General features: G+C 48.2%; 1 long non-coding RNA gene across 1 annotated transcript; it reads left to right on the forward strand.

The window, feature by feature from the left end:
- The first annotated feature begins 2365 nt into the window (after positions 1-2365).
- LOC103887508 lies at positions 2366-8719 on the forward strand. Its single transcript, XR_004176985.1, has 3 exons — positions 2366-2453; positions 3261-3302; positions 8638-8719. It is a non-coding gene; the product is annotated as an uncharacterized LOC103887508 (long non-coding RNA).
- The last annotated feature ends 163 nt before the right edge of the window (positions 8720-8882 follow it).

Below are 8882 nucleotides of genomic sequence, written 5' to 3' on the forward strand. Positions count from 1 at the left end.
TAGCTGGACCAGAATCCTGCTTCCTGGTTTCCTGCCCTGCCTGGTTCCTACCTCGACATCTGAGAGTACGTCAAAGAGGGAAGGTCTGATGTCCACCTCAGGGATGGGCACACGGAGGTGGCACTGGGTGATAACACTGAGATTACACTTTTTTCCAACACTGAAGACAAGGAAACACGCTTTATCTCACAGAACTATTCCAAATTGTAGGGACTTTTGACTGGCAGCTTTTGTGGGTTCACTGGAAAAGCAAAGGCCTCCGAAGCTGGGTTCAGGTCCTTGCTCTGCCACTTACAAACCAGATGACCTCAGACAACTGACTTCTGTTCTCCAGTTCTCAGTTTCCTCATCTGTGAAATGGAGGGTTATGATAATTTGCATTCCAGGGATGTGGGAAATACATGGCAACAGCTCCTTGAAGTGGTTCTCAGTGGTATCTGTTCCCTTCCCCACACTGGACTCTCTTTGGAAGTGAGAGCCTCAAAAATATTCCACCCCACCCAGTTTCATGCCGAGATGAAGAAGCACAAGCATTTGTGTGGGTGTGAATTTATTAAGTCACTTGCTTGCATTCCATTGACTCTGCAAGATTCTTTTTTTTTTTTTTTTTTAATTTCTTGAAAATTTTCAGGGAACTCCCCAGGGGAGGCCATTATCCACCACACAATGGTTGTGATGCCTGAATTGGATAAGAGGAAACTCCCTACTGTACTGGGACAGGTTGAGGGACTCTCCAAGCTTTTCACCAGGGCCTGGAACCCTGGGCTCCTCTCACCCAAGCAGTCAGAAAACATCAGCGCTCACCCCCTCATCAGTGCACAAGAGCTCTCTTCTCCCAGCCACTCTGCTAGATCAGCAGTGGCTACCTGCAGGCTGTGTTGAGCAGGGTCTGGAGTCGCATCCCGGCACACCAGGAAAGAATGTCATGGTGCTCCAGTGATACCCGCTGGATGCAATGGAGTCAGTGACTTCCGTTACACATTTGTCAGCCTCAATCTAGTGGTGGGGAAATCAAACCCAGAGAAGAGAAATGGTGTTCCCAAAATCACAGGGTGACAATCTCAAAGGTAGAAATAGCTATTTAAAAAAAAAAAAAAAAGGTATTTTCTGAATGTTTTATAATGAACCTGTATTACTTTTGGAATTAAAAAACCAATAAGGTATTTTCAGTTAAAAAAAGTTTTAAACACATCGAAATGACCCTACTATCACCATAAGAAAAAGGGAGGTAAAGGGTGGTTGGGGCAAAGCCATGGTGTTCAAGGTAGGATTTATTCAGGACAGGAATGGCTACGTTTTGAGCAGTGTCAATGCATGCACTTGTACAGTGCTTTACAATTTCCAAACTGCATCTCACCCGCTTATCCAGTTGATCCTCCCCAAAACACTTTGGAGGCAGGAAACATAAGCATTATTTACTCCCACTTTGCACGTGAAAAAAAATAAGGCTGAGAAAGTTGATGTGAGTTACCCAAGGTCACAGGGTGAATGAGTGGTTGAACTGAACTGTGACGCCTGGTGACAGGCTCCGGGAAAAGTTAGGAGGAAGCCCGAGGGAGCTCAGAGGGAGCCTCAAGACTTTCCATTCCATTCCATTCCTAGCCAGCGAGAGTCACAGCATTTGCGGAGGCAGCTGACCTAGAAGTCAGTCCCGCCATAGCCTGTCTGCGGGGACCTGCTGGCGCTGGGAGTGTGGGCCACCCCCAGAGGTAGCCAGAGCATCTTCTGGTTCCCGGGCCCTCCCAACCCCCCTCTGTGACCTCATCAGCTCCCTGCAACACAATGCACCCTTCTTCTCTTCGGCGCACCCCACCCCCAGCTCTTAATTAAACTAGCCGAAGGATACCCTTCACAACAGAGGCCTCAGCAGGGCCTTGTCCCTGAGCTTACCATTGTCCTGCCTTGGCTACCAGGACCCACCCTCCTGGAGGCTCCCGTGAAGCCCCAAGGCCCTGCGTCTGATAGGTCTGACACCTGGACACAAATGGTGAAAACATCAGCAATGTAACAAGAAGAACCCAGAAATCACAAGCCATGTATGTACTTTTTCATGAAAAATCAAATAAACTCATACTCATGGTAAGAAAAGGACGTATGCTATGGAAGAAAGATACAGAGTCCTAGCAAGGGTTTCACACCTGATTCTACCACTGACAAACCAAGTGGCCTTTGGTGAATTGCTGCCTGTGTGACTCTCAGTTTTCACAGTTACAAAATGGGAGTCATAGAAAAATGCAGGTGAAGAAATGACAGGAAAATGCAAACCAAATGACCAGGAAATTAAAAGGCTGGATGTAATTGGAGCCAAATGTATCTCCCCTGGACCCCAGCAAGAGGAAACCTCCTTCTAACTCTTCCTGTTACAGCCTGTTAGAAGTCTGCCAGTGATCTTTGATATGTCCTTAGAAGAGGAAAGCAGGTCATCAGGAAGTCTGCTGCTTCTATTCCAATGAGTAAGTTTCAGAGACGTATGCAGTGACCCCAGCTCTCTTGATGAAGGAGCAGGCAGAGGTTTGCAGTGAGTTGGTGGGAGCTGGCTGATATAAGCAAATCTTATGGTTGCATCCATTGTCCCAACTGGCCATATACTTGAAGTTAAAGGGACACAAGGCTTGGCCACTGGAATCACAATTTCTCACAGAACTATAAGCACGTACAGAGCAGTGTGACTAAAAGGCCCTACATCGTAGGGCTATATTCGGAGCTCAGGCTCAGGAGACAAGCAGACCTGAGTTGAAATCCTGATATCCAAACTTTGAGAGCTTCAACCGTTACATAACTTTCCTGAGCCTCAGTTTTCCCATATGTAACAACTTTCTCCTACCTATTAGAATTATTGAAGATGAAATGAGCAAATGTCAGAAAAGGCAAGGTGGAAAATCAAGCACATTCATTGTTCCCAAACCACTCCCCATGCTGCTTCCAGGAGTTCTTCCTAAAATATAGCCTGACCATGTCCAATCCCTACTTAAAATCCCAATGGCCTCTCACTGCAATGAAATCCAAACTCTTTAACATGATACTTCCCCTGTGTTTCTCACCAGCCACAGTCTTACCAAAACTCCCCCAAACCATGCTCCAACTACACCCAGTCACAGGGTCCACGCTTTCGTCTGGGCACCATCCCCGCAGGTGCTCGCCCTCCCACCCTGTAAGCCCTTCCCAGCCTCTAGCCCCAGCTAAGAGAGCCAAGGAAGGCTTTGCCTTTGATTCTTTCTTTTTTGAAACGTTAATGATATTTATTTATTTATTTTGAATAGGCAGAACATTCACAAGATTCAAAATCCAAAAGATACAAAGAGGTATGTAGTGAAGTGTCCCCTCCTCCCATGCCTCTTGGCCTCCCAGGTCTAGCTTTGCTCCCCAGAAGCAGCCATCGTTCACATGTCTTCAACTTTCCAGAGAGAATCACATAGAAGCACATACATGTGTATACATATATATTCATTTTCTCCACTTTTACACAAATAGTAGCATAATTTAAATTCCATCTCATTGTGTGCCTTGTCCTTTTCACTTAAAAATGCATCTTGGAGCTCAATGCATACATATTAGTGCATAGAGGCACCTCTCATTACCTTTTTGTTTAATGACTGCATAGTGTCGAATTGTACAGATCCACCATAAATTATTTAGCCAACCCCCTAGTGATATTTAAGCCATTCTCAATCTTTGGTGAGACAGAGAATGCTTCATATAATAATCTTGCACCTGTACAGTAATCTTGTACATGTAGAAGTGAGACACATTTCTAGAGGCAGATTTGCTGGGTAGAGAGGCTGAGGACACATATAGTGCCAAGATATTGCCAGACCACCCTCCAGACAAGCTGGGTCCCACTGGTCCCCATAGTATTTACACCACTGCACGCTCCATCCACCCTCCGGAAATATGTGTCTGTCCCACACACTTAGCCACATAATCTTGAGCAATCTGGGGTGGGGGGCGGCATCTCTGTGACGTTTCCATGGACGCTTCTGTCATCATGAGTGAGAGGGAGCCTTTTTTCACACATGATTACTTTGAGAGCCATCTGTATTCCTTTTTTTGTGAGCTATTTGTTCATATCCCTTGCCTGTATTCCTATTAGGTTGTTTATCTTTATTCTTAATGATTCGTAGGGGTTCTTTATTTACCAGGGAAATCAATCTTTTGCTGTGGCTCAAGTTGCAAATATTTTTTGGTCCTTTGTGTAAGGCTTCTTAAAGAAAGTGATACTAAAAGGAATTATGTGCCTCTCCTCTGTGTCAGGTGACTGCTGAATGAATTGAGGGGTAGGTGATTGGTTGGTTGATTGATTGATTGATCGAAATGCATGAATGAATGAATGAATGAGACTTGTCCTGCACAGCTTGTCAGTTAGCCAAACAGCCAAGTCAGAACTGAGCAAATTGATAGAATTGAGCAAATTAATAGAACTGAATCCCACCGGGGCTTAGTAGCCCAGGGGCCTCCCAGAGCCTCCCTCTCCTTCTCTGCCCACCCCAGTCTCCTTCCCTGGACAGACCTTTCCATCAGCCAAAGCTCCACTAGGACAGGAGAGCAGGGCCGCAGCTCCCATTACGGAATTTATCTCTCTTGTCGGCCTGTCAGAAACAGAGAATTTATTGCCTCATTCACTTGTTTCTGGAGACTTTTATGATGGAGGAGTAAGGAAAGGAGTGAAGTGAGGGAGGAAGTGGGGATGGAAGGGATGTGGCCCAGAATATGTAATCTCACAGAGAGAAGCACTTCGGCAAGAGGCCAGACGTGGGCTCCAGGCATCTCTGGTCTCTCTGGCAACTTTGCTGGGCAAAGAGTCACTCACCAGTGTTTGTGGGGTAGAGATTGGGCTTTATCTTGCAGGAGATGAAGGCTTGGCCTCTCCCTAACACTCAAGCTCCTAGTGATCCAGACTGTCCCCTGGGTTCTGTCACACTGGTCTCCTCTCTGCTCAGCCAACAACCAAACATGGCTGACTGAGAACCAGCACTAGCCACACACTTACTCTATGCCTGGCTCTGGGCTGTCACACCACGTGTGTTAGTTCCTGCCCATTTCCTGGTGCGCAATGCAGTCAGGACAGTGAGTATCCCCATTTTATAGGGGATGACTGAGGAATGACACAAAAGACAAAAAACTTGCCCAAGATCACAGCCAGGCTTCAAACTCAAGTAGTCTGGTCCAAAACTCATCTGCTCAGCCACTGCATCCACTGCCCAGCAGACATCCAGCTGGGAGGAGGTTGTGGGGAGAAGAGCTGGGCCATGAGCACGTGTTCCAGGACAAGCTCCCCGATCCGAGGCACTGGGAGAGGCCTCTCTGAAGGATGCTTAGGAATAGCTCTGGAAAGAGGCAGGGAGGGAGGTGAGCACAGAGCCTTCAAGACAGTAGGAAACGCAAGTCCAGCATAGGAAGCATGGGCAGACATGGGCAGGTGTGGACAGGTATGGGCAGGCTTCACATGGGCAGGTGAGGGTGGGTGTGGGCAGGCCAGGTATGGACAGGTGACGGCAAGTGTGGGCAGGCCAGACATGGCAAGCACGGGCAGGTATGGACAGGCACGGCAGGTATGGACAGGTGTGGGCACGTGTGGGCAAGTGTAGGCAGGTGTGGGCAGGTCAAGCATGTGCGGGCATGGGCAGGCATGGCAGGTGTGGGCAGGTGTGGGCAGATGTAGGCAGGTGTGGGCAGATGTAGGCAGGTGTGGGCAGACCCAGCACAAGCCCCACCTCCTCTCTCCCTTGAGTGATGCCCCATCTCAAGGGCAGCTTCATTGACCCTCTCCATTAAGTCTCCACTTTCTTGCTTGTCTGTTCCCTGCATCTCCCATTCAGCATCTCTCCCTCCTTTCACTCATGACACCTCTCCTGCACCTTGTTGCATGCCAGGCACTGCACCAGCCACTGGGAATATGACCATTAATAAGGCCCATGAATAAATCACAGCGTCTTCTAAAGGGAAGAGCAGTTCTAAGTGCTGTAATAAAGTGTGTGTGAATGCAGAGCGGGAGCAATTAAAACTGTCTAGGAGAGGGAGGAAACGCGAGGTTCAAGAAGGCGCTTCTGAGATGCTGGCAGACAATGGCACAAGGGTGACTCCGGCATAACCCACTGCTCTCAGACAGAGCAGACTGTGTTCTGGAGCCTGGGACCTGACTGAGGAACACAGGTGGATTGGCTAGAGCACGAGGGGCCTGGAGGACCCAGGAAGGACTTGGGGCTCCTTCCTCACAACTGGGAGCTTGTGATGGAGACGAGGGGTGTGACGTGGTCAAGCAAGCATGCTAGAAAGACCCCCTTCTAACCCTGGACTCCCTAACTCACCTTACATTTCTTCAGAACCCTAATTACCATCCATATATTTTACTTATTAGGTTGTATTGTATGAAACGGCCATTCTTATAGGTCAAAATGGGAGAATATTGGCAAGCTCATTCAGTTAAACCTATGGTGTTTTGTTTTGTTTTGTTTTGTTTGTTTTGTTTTGTTTTGTTTTGTTTTGAAATGGAGTCTCACTCTGTCACCCAGGCTGGAGTGCAGTGGTGCAATCTCGGCTCACTGCAACCTCCACCTCCCGGGTTCAAATAATTCTCTGCCTCAGCCTCCCCAGTAGCTGGGATTACAGGTTGCTGCCACAATGCCTGGCTAATTTTTGTATTTTTAGTAGAGACGGATTTCACCATCTTGGCCAAGCTGGTCTTGAACTCCTGACCTGTGATCCACCAGCCTCAGCCTCCCAAAGTGCTGGGATTACAGGCGTGAGCCACCACTCCTGGCCAAACCTATGGTTTTATTTATATATATTTTAGATTTATTTGTTATATGTACTTAGTTATATCTTATATCCCTGGAGGCTAGAAGAGTACCTGGCATAGAGTGCCTGCTCAATAAGAATTTGCAGAATAACTGCAGGAATGACCAAGGAGGGACTGGGGAGATGGAATTCCTGTTTAGTCTCTCTTCCTAAACATGGAAGCTCCCACAGGACAGGGATCTTAAACTCAGCCAAAGACAGCAAGACACCTGCCTCCGTTCTTCTTACTTTCTGAGTGGCTCTGAAGTAACCGACTTTTGTAAGCTTTGGTTTCTTCACCAATAAATAGGAGCAAGGGCAGATGCCTCCAGTGTGTGTCATTAGGATCATATCAGAAGTCATGGAAAATGCTCCACATAGAAATAGACAGGCAGTAGGTACACCATCAATGCGATTTCCTTCTTTACATGCTAGACCCAATTTTGCCCTGTTCATACATAAAGATTCACAGCATCAAGTTGTCTTCTTTAATGTGAACATTGACATCCATTGAGTTTGACAAGAGAGAGAATCTACCTATGCCCAGTGAGGTGTGCTCCCATGAGAGCAGGGGACTCTGAGTAAGCCGATGTGGGTCCCATCTGCCTCAGCCCCTCCCTGGATCTGTAGCTCTCAGAAGGTCACTCAGCCTCTCTCCTGGACTTCTGCTTAGCAGAGAGCAGGAGGTGGGCCAGCCCATCTCTAGGTTCTTCCAGCGTATTTGCTTTGGGGAAGCATCCTTTGAAAAGTCCCTGGCCAGGTGCAGTGGCTCACGCCTGTAATCCCAGCACTTTGGGAGGCCAAGGCAGGCAGCTCGCTTGAGCCCAGGAGTTTGAAACCAGCCTGGGCAACATACTGAGACTCCATCTCTACAAAAAAATAAAAAGATTCGCTGGGTGTGGTGGAGTGCACCTGCAGTCCCGGCTACTAGGAAGGCTGAAGCAGGAAGATGGCTTGAGCCCAGGAGTTCAAGGTTGCAGTGAGCCATGATTGTGCCACTGTACTCCAACCTGGGTGACAGAGTGAGATTCTGTCTCTTTAAAAAAGAAAAGAAAAAGCTCTGTGCTGTCTAGAATCTCAGCTTCCATTTGATCCTAGGAGTTGAGGGGCCATGTGCTCACTTGGAGGAAAAAGCAGGGCTGCTGCCTGTAACCCAGCCAGCACCCCACCCCACAGCCTTCCCAATCCACCATTGCCTAGTGGGTGGCTGGCAGGAGTAGTCTCCAGGAGTCTGAGTCCTGCTGGGCTGCCACAGAATCAGCTCCCGGAGCATGCAGACAGAGCCGGCCTCCATCTCAGTGGCACCTCCACCCTTGTGTGCCCTGTAGGTCCCCGATGTTGTGACTGGTTTTGATCCCATGTTTTGACGTAGCCATGTGGATGTGGAGAGACTTTGACTCAGGCTAAAAACCACACATTCTGTTTTCAGCTCTTTTTTTATAGTTACCAAGGAAGGTGTTGAAACGACCACCACCAACTTCCTCTATCCGTCACCTGTACAGCAGCAGTCACCAGGTCCCACTCTTAGGGTGGGACTGGCAATCGTGTGAGAATCAAATGGCAAATGAAATTTTTTTTAAAAGGAGGGAGGGGGCAGGGATGGTGGAGAGTCAAGGAGGGGACAGGGACATTCGTTGGACACATTACCCGGACAAAAAGATCAACAATTTTCATTTTGAATTGGGTACTTGAGTGCAGCCAAATCAAAATGTTCCCCCATCAAAACACCCACCTCTGTGCCTTCCAGGAGACTCACCCTCTAGATTGCAGGCAAGTCTATTGCCTAGTAACCTAGGCACAAAGAAGAGAGGCTTCTTACTAATCCTAGGAGGTGGTTATACTAGTATCACTCCCATTTTACAGATAGAAAGTTGAGGCTCAGAGAGTAGCAGGAACTGCTCAGGATGGCCCGCTGTGCTGGAGGTGGAGGAGATCCAAACCGAAGTTTTTGGATTCCTGGCCCAGGGCATTGCCAGCAGGGGCATCTTCTGGTTTCCCAGGGCAGGGACAGCAATGGCACATGGGGAGAGATGGGGAGCTGGCATCAGTGGAGACAAAGAATGCAGAGAGCCAGAGAAAGTGAAGGAGGCAGCCCCTTGATCTACTCA

This window comes from Papio anubis, chromosome 11 (genome assembly GCF_008728515.1).
Source record: "Papio anubis isolate 15944 chromosome 11, Panubis1.0, whole genome shotgun sequence".
NCBI lineage: Eukaryota > Metazoa > Chordata > Mammalia > Primates > Cercopithecidae > Papio > Papio anubis.